This window comes from Psammomys obesus, unplaced genomic scaffold (assembly GCF_907164565.1).
Source record: "Psammomys obesus unplaced genomic scaffold, mPsaObe1.curated_primary_1811, whole genome shotgun sequence".
NCBI lineage: Eukaryota > Metazoa > Chordata > Mammalia > Rodentia > Muridae > Psammomys > Psammomys obesus.
In genome coordinates, this window is record NW_026596101.1 from 10,973,949 (window position 1) to 10,990,483 (window position 16,535).

Here is a 16,535-nt window from a genome sequence, read left to right on the forward strand (position 1 = left end):
AAATTTTAGAGAAAATAAATCATTTTTGAAGGAGAAATCAGGAAAAAAAATCCCTTCACTGCTTTAAATGCAAGCTTCTCCACTGAAGTATACAAAATTCAGAGTTGGACTTTCTGGGTCGTGGTCCATTGGGCAGAGAACTAACCTCATTACCAAGCAGAATGCTTCTTCCTTGGACTTAAGGTCAGTGTCTTTCTTCCTCTTTCTTTGCTCTTAACTACTTATGTTGGAATGACTTTCCTTGTCTTACATAGTTCCCAGGTTTATTTAGCATCCAGTGTTATGAAATTATTGCACGTTTATTATCTACTTACTCATATTTTTCAAAATTTTTATTTTAAAGTACGTGTGCACGTGTGCACGAACACATGTGTGTATGCGTGCGTTCACGCATGTGTAAACATGCCTGCAGGGGAGTAAAATACACACAGAGCTGGATCATCCGTAAGACCAGTCTTCACCCTTGACAATGGTGTCAGCTCCCAGCTCCTTGTTTATTGTTTTCATTTTTGTGTAATCATTAGACAAAAAATTCTATGTGTTGGTTTTGCACTTTTTGTTCATTGTCATCACATCTGCCTTAGCAGTCATCTGAACGGATTAGTGGTGCAACACATATCTAACAAATAAGCCCTTCATTGAAGCATCGTTGCTTTCAATCCCAGATACAAATTAGGATTGTGTAATAAAATATTTTTCAAAAGTCTGATGTCCAGGGAACACCTCAGAAAACCCAGCGGAAATGATCAGAAGTGAAGGGCAGCCATAACAGCTACTGAAATTTCCTGTGGGCTTGAGAGTTGGTAGATGTAACTGACTCCCTCCTCCCTTGCCTTGTTTCAGCATTTCCTGAAAAGTACAAAATATTTTAGAATCAGCAGTGAATTCTGTTAAGCTAAGCTTCTAATTTAGAAGACCGAGGAATGGATTAACCTGCTTCAGGAATCTTCTAGGTGTGGCCAAGGCCTCTGGTCCACTAGCTACCTTGAGTATCCAGGTGACAAGATTTTTAAAACCTGACTCCACTAGTCCCAGTTAACTAAGGCACAGCAAAAGTAAACCTGCATGGACCCCACACTGTTACAAATCTGCAACAGCCGGGCTAGTAAGAAGAGGAAGAACCACATGAAATCATTGTCAATAGTACATTGTGTTATATTTTAAAAGAAGAAAAAAAGTCTGTATATTTCATTTACATTTAGATGCTAGAACCCTATCAGTATGAAGCCAGTGACATGGCCACACCCTATGGTGTGTTTTGTCTGTTAGTAACACCTGTGAAGCCTGAGATCCTGTCACAGCTAGTGACACTAGTCCTACAAATGGAGTGAGGTTTGAGGCCAGCCTGGTCTATAAAGCAAGCCCAGGACAGCCACAGCCACAGCTACACATACAGAGAAGTGCTGTCTTGAAAAAAAAAAAAGGACAAGAGAGCTAAAATGTGTGAGAGAAAGAGAGTGAGAGAGAGAAAGCAAGCAAGCATCAGATCTGATTTACAGCATGGTAGTATATACATCAAATTTACATTTCTACTAAAAGCACACATTGATAATGTTTAATATTGGTTAGCTGTTTTCTTAAAAAATTATTCTTCTTACCAACTATATACTTTTCCTCTTTATATACACTTTTTAAAATTTCCCTCAAAACCCTTTCATTTGCCCAACCCTGCTCTCCTTCAAACTCATAGCATTGCTTTCCACTAATTGTTTCTGCAACCTCATATCATCTTACATCATTCAATTTTATCATTCTAACTACTAAATCCTTTTTCTTTCTGCTTTTAAATATTCTGTAATTTCATATTTCAATGGTGTGATACTTTCCTTGGGACTTTATTCTGCCCAATGATTGACAGTATATTGGATGGGCTCCCCACTTGCTTGGTGCTGGTCCCCACACCAGAAATCTCTTCCTTAGTATGTTTCCACTTACAATAATAAAGGAGCATGTAGGAGAAAGTCTAGACATAGCAGAGCAGATGCACACATGGACTGACAGAGCCTGTGTCAGTATGCACAAGGCCTGCACAAGTCAGAAAATAATTCCATTATGGAGGAGAGGAAGTGGACACAAAGTCCTTTCATAGCCACTTTATAGGATAAGAGAGGGAAAGTCAGTTTTCAACAAAGGACTGACACTGTTTCTATCAACCAATTTTGGGACAAACTCTATGCTCAGGGGCCAACAGCTCACATGAACAGGGCTCCATGTTTTTTGGTTGTTGTTGTTGTTTGTTTATTTGTTTTTGTTTTTTTTGAATATTTTTTCTTTATTAATTACACTTTATTCACTTTGTATCCCCCCCCCCTGTGGTTCCCTCCCTCCTCCCGTCCCAATTCCTCCCTTCCTCCACCCTCTGCATGCATGCCCCTCCCCAAGTCCACTGATAGGGGAGGACTTCTTTTCCTTCCTTCTGATCCTAGTCAATTAGGTTTCATCAGGAGTGGCTGTGTTGTCTTCTTCTGTGGCCTGGTAATGCTGCTTCCCCCTCAGAGGGAGGTGATTAAAAATCAGGCCAATCAGTTCATGTCAGAGACAGTCCCTGTTCCTATTACAATGGAACCCACTTGGATACTGAACTGCCATGGGCCATTTCTGTGCAGGGGTCTTAGGTTATCTCCATGCATAGTCCTTGGTTGAAATAGCAGTCTCAGGAAAGACCCCTGTGCTCAGATTTTTTAGTTCTGTTGCTCTCCTTGTGGAGTTCCTGTCCTTGTTTTTTTAAGAACGAGAGAAACCTTGATGTTGAATGAGGAAAAGAATGGTGGAATGGGAAGAGGGAAATGAATATGACCAAAATATATTCTATAAAGTATTCAAAAATAAAAGTATTAGCTTAACAATTTGAACACGGAGAATGGAGTCTATTTCTTTGAGAACCTTTCAATTATGTCATGAAGGAAAAACAATGAATTAGTTATTTTTTTTTTTATTGTTGCAAGCAAATACCATAACTAAAAGTAACTTAGAGAAGAACTTCTTTTTGCTTAGACTTCCACAGAGTTTGTAAGGGCAGAAAAGGCCTCGTGAGAGGAAGCTGGGACAACACATCTCAACCACACACAGAAAGCAAAAAGAAGTAGGAAATGCGGCCAGTTTATAATTCCTCAAAGTCTACCCATAGTGATGTCCTTCCTCCAGCAAGGCTTCCCTAAACAACATCCCCAACTGGAGACTGAGTCCTCAAAAATCTGAGCCTTTGGAGGACACTATTCTTTTCTTTTCTTAATTTTTTTAAACATTTATTTATTCATGTATTTTATGTATTTGGGTGTTCTGTCTTTATGCATGGCAGAAGAGGAAATCAAATCCCATTACAGATTGTTGTGAGCCACAATGTGTTTGCTGGGAATCAAACACAGAACCTTTTGAAGAGCACTCAAGTGCTCCTCTGTGCCATCTCTCCAACCCAGGAGACACTTTTCTTTCAAACCACCACAGACAACTTAAAGACTTCAACACAATCAATTACTTAGAGATGAAAAATGGAAATGGAGCAGCTAGAACTAGAACAGTGGATATATTTCTGTGAAAGGACCTCACTGGAAAAGGAGCACCAAGCCAATGATGGCAATGGTCTCTAGGGTCTAAACACTCAGATTAACCTTATAGTACTATGATAAAGCCGACGGAATGAGAAATTAGATCACTCAAAAGCACTTGTAAATGATAGTTAGATTTGATTTTTATAGCAGGAGGATGAAAGTTTGCCAGTACTCTCCAAGAGATTTATAAGTAGAAAAAACAGAAATAATGCTTTTGTAAAATGTAGTTTATAAAAATAAATATTTAGGCAGAAATATATGCATCTAACGTAGCATGGAACAAAAGAATAAACTATATATCTATAGTCTATGGATAGATATTAAAAATTATATGCACTAATCAATAAAGTGTGAAGGGGCTGATGAAACAGACTGTATTTTTCTAGGATAGTAATTTTGTTCTATGAATTATTTATAAGGAAAGTGAAGTAGAAACAAAAGAAATATGAAAGCATAAGGCTTACCTTATCAGTCATAATCTTTCAGACATCAGCAATGAAGATATAATCATTTACCACATGCTGGGCCATCAAGGAATAAAGTAACAATGTGTCTTGTAAAAATTGTATCATAATATGTAAACGAAATTAATCCCTGTTGAGTTACTAAATATCTGCTGTTAATTTTCCGTAATTCCTGCTTCTGGGTAAAGTGAAAGAAACAAAATGGGTAAAAGTGTATTTGTAGGCCTGAGTTTGTCCAGTAAGGGCATCTTTTCTACATGCAGTCTTTCTAGTATACTGGACAACAAGAGCAGCGAGGGCACTAAAAATCATAGCTATTCATGCTTCTTTCTACCTGCATGGAAAGGCGAAGCCTGATGGTCTGGTCGCTTAGCACCAAGTAACAGCTTCTCAGTGGTAGTATCAAAATACGGATCACTGCTTCATAGCAGTCCTTCCTTTTTCCTGTTTCCCAACTTTGTAATGGTTGGACTTCACTAAGAGCCTGTCTGGCTGGAAGTTCACAGAAGAAACTGACAAGACCCTCCAGGTGTGTCTTTGAGGAGAGTTTCTGGGAGCATTGACTGGAAGGGCAAGACCTTTGTTGAATCTAAGAGGTACCACTTAACAGGCTAAAACAGATGAAACAGAAGGGGGTGATGTGGTAGGGGAGAAAGGCAGCCAAGTTTAGACATCTCTTTTCTTTGTTTTCTGGCCTACTATGATTTACTATAATTCTATTCCTCCCCTTCCAGGACTGAATGAACTACATAAAACCATAACTTCACATAAGCCAAAAATACTGTAAGTTGGTTTGTTAGGCATTTATAATCAAGACATTTTATTTCTTTTAATTAAAATCTAATTAAATCACTCCTCCTTACTTTTTTTTCTCCAGCACCTCCTTTGCGCCCCTCCCTCTCTCTCAAATAGATGGTTTTGTTTTCATTATGGATGACACACATACACACACACCAAAAATGAATTCAGCAGTATGTGTGTGTGTGTGTGTGTGTGTGTGTAAAAATCTCAGCGCTGATCACTTTGGATCTGATAACCAGTTTGGAAGTTCATCTCTGAGCAGTCATTAGTTGCTTGTAGTTCTTTATTTAGGGATGGGACCCATGAGTTTTTCTGTCCCTATGTTTTCATCTCTATTGATGTTGTCCTGCTCAGATCTTTTTTTTTTTTGAAACCATATTGTTGGAAACCACATGGCTGTGCCTTCCTTGTCATTTCTAGTAGATACAATCTCACAACAAACCTCCTGGTCTTCTGGCCCTTATGCTATTTCTTCGCCCTCTTCCATCACATTACTTAAGCATTAAATGCAGTGTTCTATGGAAGTGTCCATTAGGGTTAGGCTTCCCAAGATTCACAAAAAAATATGAATTAATATGCATGTGTATAATTTTAAATGAATGTAAAATAATATGATCCTTTGAGGTTTTACAAAACATTCTTGGTATTGTTTTATCCTCCTTTCTTCCTCTCCTTCTGTATTGATCTCCCTCTGCCCTACCCAATTACAGGCCCTCTCCCTGTTTTCTGTTTGTTTGTTTTGTTTTATTTTCTATTTGGTCACAACCAAAGAAAGTTAACCATAATATCGCAGCTCTAATTCCTAAAGTACTTTAGTAGATAGCAATAACATGTAAAGCAAAATCAGATTCCAGTTTGTGCTGAATTTCACTATTAGCTTAAGCAGGGGTTATTGATGTAATAAAAAATATATGACCCTAGTTTGATATAATAACTATAGGAATTGTCAAATATAGTAAGAGGTAACCTTTACTAAGTACTTGCTAAGTAATGTGCTACCTAATGAAGGTTTCTGTGCATTAACCCTCTGACTTATGCAGACGTTCTTGTTAACATTATACTCAGTTCATACAGGAGGACGCAAAGATGCAGCAAGGTTAAGAAAATAACATAAAGTACTGTCAGATAATACCACTTTTAATTTTTAAAATATAAAAGCTAAGCTGAATATAGCAAACAAACAAACAAAAAAAGGATGCTGTGCTATGTTTTCTTCTTGGGGGTGATTTGAAGAAAACAAAAACCCAAAACCAATCAAACAAATAAAATACCTATGTGGAGAACAAGACTGTAAAAGTGCTGTCTATGTGTGAATGTGTCATGACTCCATAAGGACAGCTTGGTCTCAGAGAATAATAGCTGGAACAGACTGTAGGCTGAGATCTAGTTCTCAGTTTTGAGGTCTTAAGACTTGCAAACAGCTCACAATTCTTTTTCTGATCTTTGAAGTCTCTCAGCGGGAGCAAGGATTATTAGCTCACAGTTGCCTATTGTTTTTGGCATATTGATCTAGCCTGTGAACCAGGGAAACACGAGCCTCACATGGCAGGATTTTATCTTGAGGAAGAAAAGGTCACTTCCTTCTAATGTCCTTTTCTTGTGTGCTGTGTAGTTTTTCTTCCAATTTAAGATAGCTTGAGAGATTGTGCTCTCTAACAGAAACACCTTTGTGTTGGATGCAGTGTTTCTGGGGAATAGTACACCTCTTCACAGGAGGAAAATCTCCTTCACCAGAGTGTATTCTAACCATGAGACACTGAATTGCCAGCATAAGCATTAGTTAAGGAAGAGAGGGTAGACTTTTTAAATTATTGAAGTACAATTGATACATCATATATCTATCATTTCCAGGGAAAGACTGCTGAAGAATGCATCACTTGCAGATTTATGTTCTTACAAAACTTGTCTCCATTTAACTTGTCTTCATGAAAATTTCAGTGGTTCAATTCCCTTAAAAACATCACTTATGCTAGTTATAATGACAGTTAGAGTGTTTGCAAAGTCACACTGTGCTAGAGAAAGCTGCCAGCCCTTGAGAAAACAAGTGAAAACAAAAACATGAGCTATTCTGTCCCCTCATTGTATTAAGGCTTTGACTTTTTGGAGGGCCATGGGTGTTGCTTTATTATTATGACTTAAAAATCATGGGAAGGAGGTGGAGATTTAGCTCCACTGGTAGAACACTTGCCTACCATCCACAAAGCCCTGTGCTTTGATCCCCAGCACTACATAAACTGGACTTAGGAGTTCATGTCTGGAATCTTAGCATGTGTGAGGCAGGAGTATCTTAGATTAAAGTAATCCTCAACTGCAAAGGTTCAAGGCAAGCCTCGACTACCTGAGTCCTTGTCTTAAAAAATAAAATGAAGATGATTTTACCTATTTCCAGAAAGTGTTGAGACTTTCTGGAATAGTGACAGTGAACTTTATTCCACTTCTTCATGATAAAAATCTGCTACGTGGACCTAGTGCTTCTTGGGTAAATAGGCCAGGTCATTGTGCCAAAACCCAAAGGCAACTGTGAGTTAACAATCCTTGGTTCACTCCAGTCTCTTATGATCCACCACTAGGAGTCTTAGCTAGGGTGACCCCCATAGGCATCCTGGTGCTTCCCTTTTCCCAAGCCTTTGGCAAATTCCAGAGATGTCCCTACCTCCAAATTCAATTCTGTTACCCAGCCCTCTCTTCCCATCTCTACTAAACCACACCACACCCATGATCTGCTCCCCATCCTTTCTCCTACCCAGTCACCCCTCCATTCACCTCCAAGGCCTACTTTATTTTTCTTTTTGGATTTGAGTTGCCTCATTCAGGATGATTTTTTTTTTTATCTAGTTCCATCTATTTTTTACAAATTTCAAGATGTCTTTGTGTTTAGTAGCAGAGTAGTATTCCATTGAGTAAACATACGACAGTTTCCCTCTTCCCATTACTATGTAACCCACTTGGACACTGAACTGCCATGGGCACATCTGTGCAGTGGTTCTAGGTTATCTCCACGAATAGTCCTTGGTTGGAGTATGAGTCTCTGGGAAGTTCCCTGTGTTCAAATTATCTTGTTCTGTTGCTCTCCTTGTGGAGTTCCCGCCCCCTCCAGCTCTTACTATTGCCTCTGACATAATCTGATTGGCCTGCTCTTTGATCACCTCCCCCTGAGGGGGGAGCAGCCTTACCAGGCCACAGTAGAGGACAATGCAGCCACTTTTGATGAGAACTGATAGACTAAGATCAGAAAGGAGAGGAGAACCTCCCCTATCAGTGGACTTGGGGAGTGGCATGCATGCAGAAAGGGGAGGGAAGGTGGGATCAGGAGGGGAGGAGGGAGGGGCTTATGGGGGGATACAAAATGAATAAAGTATAATTAATAAAATAAAAAAATGCAAAAAAATAAATAAAGTCTCTCACAGGAAAAAAAAAATGTACCACAGTTTCTTTATCCATTCTTCAGTTGAGGGTCATCTAGGTTGTTTCCAGATTCTGGCTATTATGAGTAAAGCTGCTATGAATATAGTTGAGCAAGTGTCCATGTGGTACAGTGGACCATCTTTTGGATATATGTATGCCCAGGAATGCTATTGCTGGGTCTTGAGGTAAAACTATTCCCATTTTTCTGAGAAATTGCCAGATTGATTTCCACAGTGGTTGTACAAATTTGTACTTCCACCAGCCTTTGTCCACAACCTTGCCAGCATGTGCTGTTGCTTGAGTTTTTGATCTTAGGCATCCTGACATGTGTAGGAATGGAATCTCAAGTATCATTTTGTTTTGCATTTTCCTGATGACTAAGGACCTTGAACATTTCTTTATGTGTATTGCAGCCATTCAAAATTCCTTTGTTAATAATTCTCTGTTTAGCTCTGTACAACATTTTTAAATTGGGTTATTTGGTTTACTGGTGTCTAATTTCTTAAGTTCTTTATATATTTTGGGTATTAAGCCTGTATTGGATGTAGGTATGGTGAAGACCTTTTTCCATTGTGTTAGCTACAATTTTGTCCTATTGACAGTGACCTTTGCCTTATAGAAGCTTTTCAGTCTCATGAGCTCCCATAATTTTTTGTTTGTTTGGGTCACATTGAACCCATAAATTCAAATTTTTCAAACATGTAAGCCTATGAAGGACATTTCACATTAAAACACAACATCCTTAATTAAATTTTCTCATCTAAGCTACCACTTTTAGGTTTAGCTCAAAATCTTCCTCTCCTCAGGGTACCCTGTCTCTAAATCTCTCATATCTTTTATTGTCTATCTAGATGTGGTTGTTCATAATGAAGACCATAATCAGTGCTCAAGATGAGTTGCCCGAGGCCAGTGGTCCTGATGTGTGGCTTTACAGGCAGTATTAAGGTAAGTCCTCCATGCCACATCTCATTAGAATCCTCAACTCTGTCTTCTCAGGATCCCAAAACTGATCAGTACTGGTGAAACTGTCTCATAGTCATCTCTCATAGGATTTTGAAGTTTATGCATTTAGGGTGTTAGCTCATTAATTGATAATGGAGCATGGGCACAGAGCAGCCCTGCCTTTGATGTGAGTCCAGCTAGTACTTTCTCTTTGTAGCCCTGCTACAAAGAATCCAAATTATTAGACGTTTGCTTGCTTAGTGAAGTCTGGAATCAGAACAAAGAGATTTATGCTAATATTGAAGGGCGTCAGGCTCTGATGGCTGTGTTGTCCCCTTTACACAACAGGGCTATAAATAAGTCACCAATAAAATCTATCGTCCATACAGAGGTATCCTTGAGAGCTGAGGAGAGTACAATTACAACTGCATGGGCAGAGTAGGCATTAGGATTGTCTCAGGTAATTTAGGGTACAGTGTTACTACAGATACATAAATAGCAGGCCACTAGCACTATTAGGTCTTCCATAAAGACCAGTCAAACCCATTCTCTGATTCTCCTTCTTTCTTTCTTTTTTTATAAAGAACTTTATTTTTGTTTCGAGACATGGTCTCCTGTAGCCTGGATTGGCCTTAAACTTGCCATAAAGCCAAAGATAACCTTGAAAAGATAACTTTTGATGGTGTCGACTACCTGCCGGTAGCTTGAACTACTGGTATGCACTACCATGCTCAGTTTGTAAGGTGCTGCAACTGAACCCAGGGCTTTGCGCATACTAGGCGAGCACTCTACCAAGTAAGCGGTATCTTCTCCCAACTACGACTGTTTTACATTGCCACGGATGTGTTAGAGGCAAGCCAACTTTCTCAGGCATCCTTTGAAGTACACTAATTCCACTCCTGAGCAGAGCACTCATGGCCTAATACTCTCACAAACACTCGGTCTCTTTTTGTTTTATTTTATTTTTTTATGTGTGTGTATGTGTGTATTGTGAAGGTGGGGTGGAGGGCATGTGCCTCAGTGCACCAGTGAAGTTAAAAGACAGCTTGCAGGAATTAGTTCTCTTTTTCCACCATATAAACCCTGGAGCTGCAACTCTGGTCTTCAGGCTTGAGAGAAAGTACCCTTACCCACTAAGAGCACCCACTAAGCTAAACCATCTCACTGCCTCCAGTCCCACTGCTTAATGTTTTTGCATAAAGATTAGCTGCCCACATAACAGTCTGAAGAGCAGTGCAAACATTCAGAAAACATACTTGTGAAGCATTGAATGAACCAATAGATAAAAGGACAACAAGAAAAGTCTTCCCCAGGAGTCGGTGTCAACTGGGGAACTCTGGTTTTCTTGCTAGAACATGAAAGAGTATACAATTATATTAGGTGAAGTTAATGTCTCCAAAACATATTAAATTAAAGCCTTTTAAATCATTTAGTAAGAAGAATTCCACATTAAAATGGATGGAGCATACCCTTTATTTCAGGCATGGCTTTACAAAAGGATATTTGAGTTTAGTAATCATTTCCCCAGTCTCTCTCTGCAAAGCTGAAGTGAACTGTCCCAATAAGCATAATGGATATTTAGTTTAGCATTGTGGCAACTTTAATGTGAGCGTTTCCTTTGGTCAAGGACTCTAAGCTCCAGGTCCCCTTTAATCGGTGGCTCTACCTTCTTGAGGCTCCTTTACCATCCTGGGAGAAAAATCAGGAGGATGATGAATGAGAGGGGTCTGTGACCACACTGGAAAAGGAGCATCTCCACCCCGTTACCTTGTCACCTTGTCAGGTGTGGCTTTGACACATCTATACCATGAGAAAATGTAGACTGGGAATTCTTGTGCCTGCAACCTTGAAAGAAGCAGCTGGTGTGGAGAGACTTAGCCAGTCTCTCCCCTGGCATGCAGATGTGAAGTACTGCCTTGCTGCTACGCCACTCCAAACTTGAGAAGAAAATGGACAATTCTCTCTACTCATGGTCTCCATGTGACTTTTGAGGATATAAAAATCTGTATATAGGTCAAAATGACCCTAAATGCCACATACTCAGCATGATATCAACAACCTTGAGCCTGTAACAACCTTTCTAGCACATAAAAGCAGAGCTAATATGGCCTCCCCCTCTCTATTTTTAACAGAATATTTGGGAATTTCATTATTACAACCCAGTTATTTCTAAAAATGAGTTACACTTCCACAGGGCACTACTAAAATGCACGGAGGCATTTTAATTGCCTATGAATATTCAGAACCTCATTATTGTTGCACTTTATAATTATCAAATTCCCTTGACAAAAATGTGATGCCCACAATAAAAATAAGGTAATCCATTTAAAAGGGTTGACATCTATGTTGAGCCATTTTACTTTTTTCTTGACTATTGAGTCTGTATCATAACAATTCATTTTGGGAGGAGGCTAAGATTGCATACTTTCTTTTTCCTTCAAAGTGCAGCCTGCTGACTGTGTGTATTTCCTTCATATGGCATAACACATTTCACACAAGATGGTCTGCGCATTAAGCTGATAGAAAACTCATATTGAAACTTGGAATGGAGATTAAGATTTCTGCACACTAGAAAGGAAAATCAGAATCTGGAAATCTCTTTGATGCTTTTGAAAGAATTATGGTGATGTAGTTGTTACACTAACCCAGTTGCCATTCTAAGCCTTGAATAAATAAAAAGGAGTCTACTGAAAGTTACTGTCTTGTAAATAGGTAGACAGACATTTTTGTTCCGTCACCAAAAGACATCCAGAAGAAAATTAAAAAAAGAAAAGTGATTATCCAAGTAACCTACAGATTTAGTCAGGTTTTACTTAACAGTCTCCAGGCCAGTTCATTTCTTCCATAAATATTTATATAATTTCTTCCATGTTCTAAGACCTCTACCAATAGTAGGAGATATTTATCTGAATAGGTAAAAATAATATTCTTTAGTTACTCACCAACCATCAGCATCTGTTTATTATTCCACCAACGTCTCATTTATTTTAATTTCCTACATTTTCTTTTATCTTTTCAAATTACATTAAAAAAAAAAACATCATCCTTTAAGGGTTAGGAAGTTAGCTCAGTGGGTAATGCATTTGTCCAGTGAGCTTGACAACATGAATTTGTATACGCCGAATACATCTGAAAGGTGGAAATAGAAGTATCATCCCATCCCTTTCAACCCATCCATATGAAGATTTAGAGACAGAGACAGAGAACTGCAGGAATCTTTGTAGGCAACTGACCTGGCTTTTGCACTAGAGAACAGGAAAGTCTCTACATCAAACAGGCTAGAAGGTGAGAACAAACCACTGAAGCCGTCTTCTGACCTTCACAGCAGGAAATGGCAGTCTATATGTGCATTCACACATGTGTAAACACACTTATACACACATATACATCATTTGGCATATATTAACCAGTTATTTACTGTGTGCTAGGGATTGTATAATGATACTATCAATTGCTGATGCCACATCAAATAGAAAGACAGCAATATCTACAAACATAGAACAGTACAGAAGTTCAGTGAAAGAACAAATGGCATTGGTTTGTTTGCTACAGGATCAGCAAAGGCGTTCCTGAGAAGTGATCATCATTGGAATAATGAAAATAACTTTAAATTATGCAGATAAGCAATAGGGTGTTCAGAGTTAAAAGAAGGAAAAAGGCAAGAGGAAAATGGGGGACACATCTGGAATTTAAATCATGGGTTTTGTTAGAGTATCAACACTGGAGTTAAATCCCAGCCCAGAGCAAACGGAATGGTAGAGGGTTGGGGTCCATAACCTTTCAGTGGAGAAAGGGAGAATGAGAGTCAGAAGCAACATCCACAAAACCACAGCAATGAGCTCTCCAGCTCTGCCCTTGCAATACTTGGCAGGTCAGGAAAACCCAAATCAAGGGGTCTCTATGGCCACACTGTATTTCTCTGTAGCAGAAGGGTAGGATAAGAAGACATCCAGAAACAATATTAGCTCACGGTTCTTCCATTACAAAACCCTTAAATCTTAACATTTGATAGTGTTTGACTTAGAAAAGTGAGAGAGATGTAGTTTCATCATGCACTTTTCGTTGCCTGTGTCTTCTTTCTACCATTACCATTAAAAGTCAGTGATACAGAATTTCAATCAAATATTTTTATGTTTTAATTAATAAATATGTAATCAAATTACCATCTTGGAAGTGACAGTACATAGCACAGTTAAATAGTCAAGGAAGATTTAGCAACCCTGATCACATTTTAAGACACAAAGGAAACCCCAAGACCCACATGGCATAAATTGCAAAGGCCATACTTGTATATTGCAATGCTATAAAACTAAAACTAATGACAAGGTTTAATCACAAGCTAACTACCCAGGAACTTAGTAACACTCTTAGAGTTATTTAGGTCTTTATTTTAATTAAAATAAAGAAGAAAGCTATGAAAGCATTTATACATTTAAACACAAAACTAGTGACATAATATGTTAAGAAACATAGATTTCAAATATTCCAGCCCCAGATACACATACACACATGGGAAGTGGCTCTGAAGACTGGTCAGGATTATTTCTAAGTTTCTGCTGAGTGACCATCAATTATTCTTGTATGTTTCAAGTTAAAGTTGAAATCCTGAACAGTCTATGATCACATTAAATATTTCACATTTCTGTTGGACAGGGAAAAGTTGAGGAAATGAAGACTAATCTCAAGAAGAAAAATAATTCTTTTTAACATACAATGAAATTTCATAACTGGATAAAATAAAACATGCCAGTAGACAGAGAACCTAGAACGTTAGCAAGATTTAAAGAATGGCACAAAGCCAAGCCAAGACCCTGTGTCAAACCGAGTGGTGAAAATGGACTGACTGCAGAGGTTATTTTCTGACATCCACATACTTGCTGTAAAAATGATAATTAATGCTCATGATTATTAATAAAGAAAAAGATATGGATTATATCCTGATGCCACTTTTTGCCAATAAGAAGATGAGGTGATGTTATTGAATGTTTACTCTGTTGGGAGGCTAAGTTCTAAATGCATGGTACATACTAAAAATTTTGATACAGCTGTTTTATAGCCAAGACTATTCTAATCATCATTTTATAAATGGTAAAATTGATCTATGTGGAGGCTATGTAATTGTTCTTGGCGCTAGATTTTGAACAAAATGACAAATATTCAATATATTTCCAGTTTCGATGGTAGAGTAGACTAGAATTCTCCTAAATACCTTGAGCATAAATTGATACAATTTTCCTGGAGTGCAATTTGACAGCATGAATAAAAAGCTTTAAAACCTCTGAAATCTTTAAATTGTTCTATCTCTGTGGTTTTATACAGAAAGAGCCCAGGGATGGTTCAAGTTTGTTCACAGGATGATATGAACAGAAGCAGAAACTATGAATCAGTATTTGATTGAAACAATTTGGTTACATGCAGCAGGGTATTGCCAGAAACTAACACTACATGGACATTTCAAATCATATATATAAACAATATATAATAAGATGGAGAAACAGCTATGATGCAATGGAAATGATAACAGGATTGGGAACTATAAACATGAAAAGATTGAGAATTTTTATAACTTCTGCAAATACATATCCACATTCCAGCAGAGAGGTACACATATTCATGGGAATACATGAAAATCAGTTAATAATCATAATATAAATACCATGAGTCATTTGAGATGTACTTTAGTTTACTCTGTATAATTTTTACAATGATAATATTAATCTTTTAATTACAAAGTGGAGATTAATTTCTAAACTGCACATTTTATGATTTTTAGGTAGGAAGTAGAGCCAGGTGGAACCAACATTGTCACAAAACGACAGCTGTAATCAAACAGTGGGTCTCGCTTTAAGTTAATGAGAAAATCTCCCTCCCTAGCAGATGCGTAAACAGGATCTTGATTAATGGATACACTTGTTGCTCTTCTTTCCCACCCACATTAACCTCTGTTTGTTCTTTAATTGTGACATGCCCTTATGAGAAAAACCTTCTCAATGTAGCATTTCTGGTTGTTAAAAGGATAGGACAGTTTTCTCCCTGCCCAGCAGGGACTGGGGTAAAGACGGCATCTAGTGCCACCAGCCAAATTTCCACTGGTTTGCCATCAACTTTCCTGGAAAGGCCCCAAGCACATCTTGCTTAAGGAAAAATAATTCCTGTTCTGGTAAATTGTAGATAAAAATAGCTGTGCACAATGCAGAAAACTGTGTAGACAGCAGGTCTTGTTTTGAGCCAGACTCTGCAGTATCTCCGTCTTCTTCTCATACCCGCACGCTGGATTTTTTTCTGAATTTTGTCAGGACTGATGGTCTGTTGGGGCAGCAGAGACAATAGCGCCACTCATAACAGCATCCCACATTAACAGTTAATCTACTTGTTTCCTTTAAGCATTTCAGGTAGCCTAGAGATTTCTGAGTTCCACTTCCTCAGATTCAACCTAAGACAGACAGAAAATAATTGCAAAAAAAATTGTATTTGTATTGAAGATACATATTTTAGTAGCTCATTATCACCTAAAACATGTAGTGAGAGGATTGTTGTTTTTGCAGCACTTTTTTTTTTTAAATCGCATTAAAATGTAACGTCTTGTAGAAATGATTTAACATTACAGAAAGGTGTTCACAAGCTATGAGCAAAAATGACAAGATACATGTAAGGTATTTAAGTCCCACAGACTTCAGTTTCCCTGGGGCTGGTGAGTCATGCAACAAGTCCCTCACAGATATGGAGCAGGCAAGGATTACTGTACAGCCAGGCACTAAGCGGTTCAAGCTATGAACCAAGCCTCCTTTGTTATCTTCAGCTTATGTTTTGATTTTTATGGGAATGATTCCCACCCGTATGTGCACATTGGAATAACCTAATGAGGCTTTATAAACTTTGGTACACATGGTATACTGAACAGCAATGGGTCTTCAGGTGGTGGACTCCAGGCATGGAAATTTGCAGAATTCATTTATTGATTTCAGCTTGAAGTCAAGGTTGAGACTCCCTCATAGCCTTCTTCTCTAGTACAAGACTCCTTGGGGTCATGACTCAGCAAAATGGCACAATTCAAAGAAAATTAAAAATGGTAACAGTCCATGCAGTTCAATGCAACCTTGAACAGCTCTGTAAAAAGCTGTTTCTCACTTGCTTTCTCTGACACAGCAAAATGATGACATATTTGAGATACAACATGGGACCATGAGCTATTGGTTTCTTTGACTGTTTTCTACAATATCTTCAAGAGCTATAAGGAGCAAATATCATGCCCAACAGCCTCTGTGGGTATAGTTTTATTACAGCCCCTTTATTCACCCACTTCAAGCCCTAGCTTAACCAGTCCCATGCATGTATCTAATGTCAAAGCCTAATTCAAAATAAAGCTCAAAAGAAT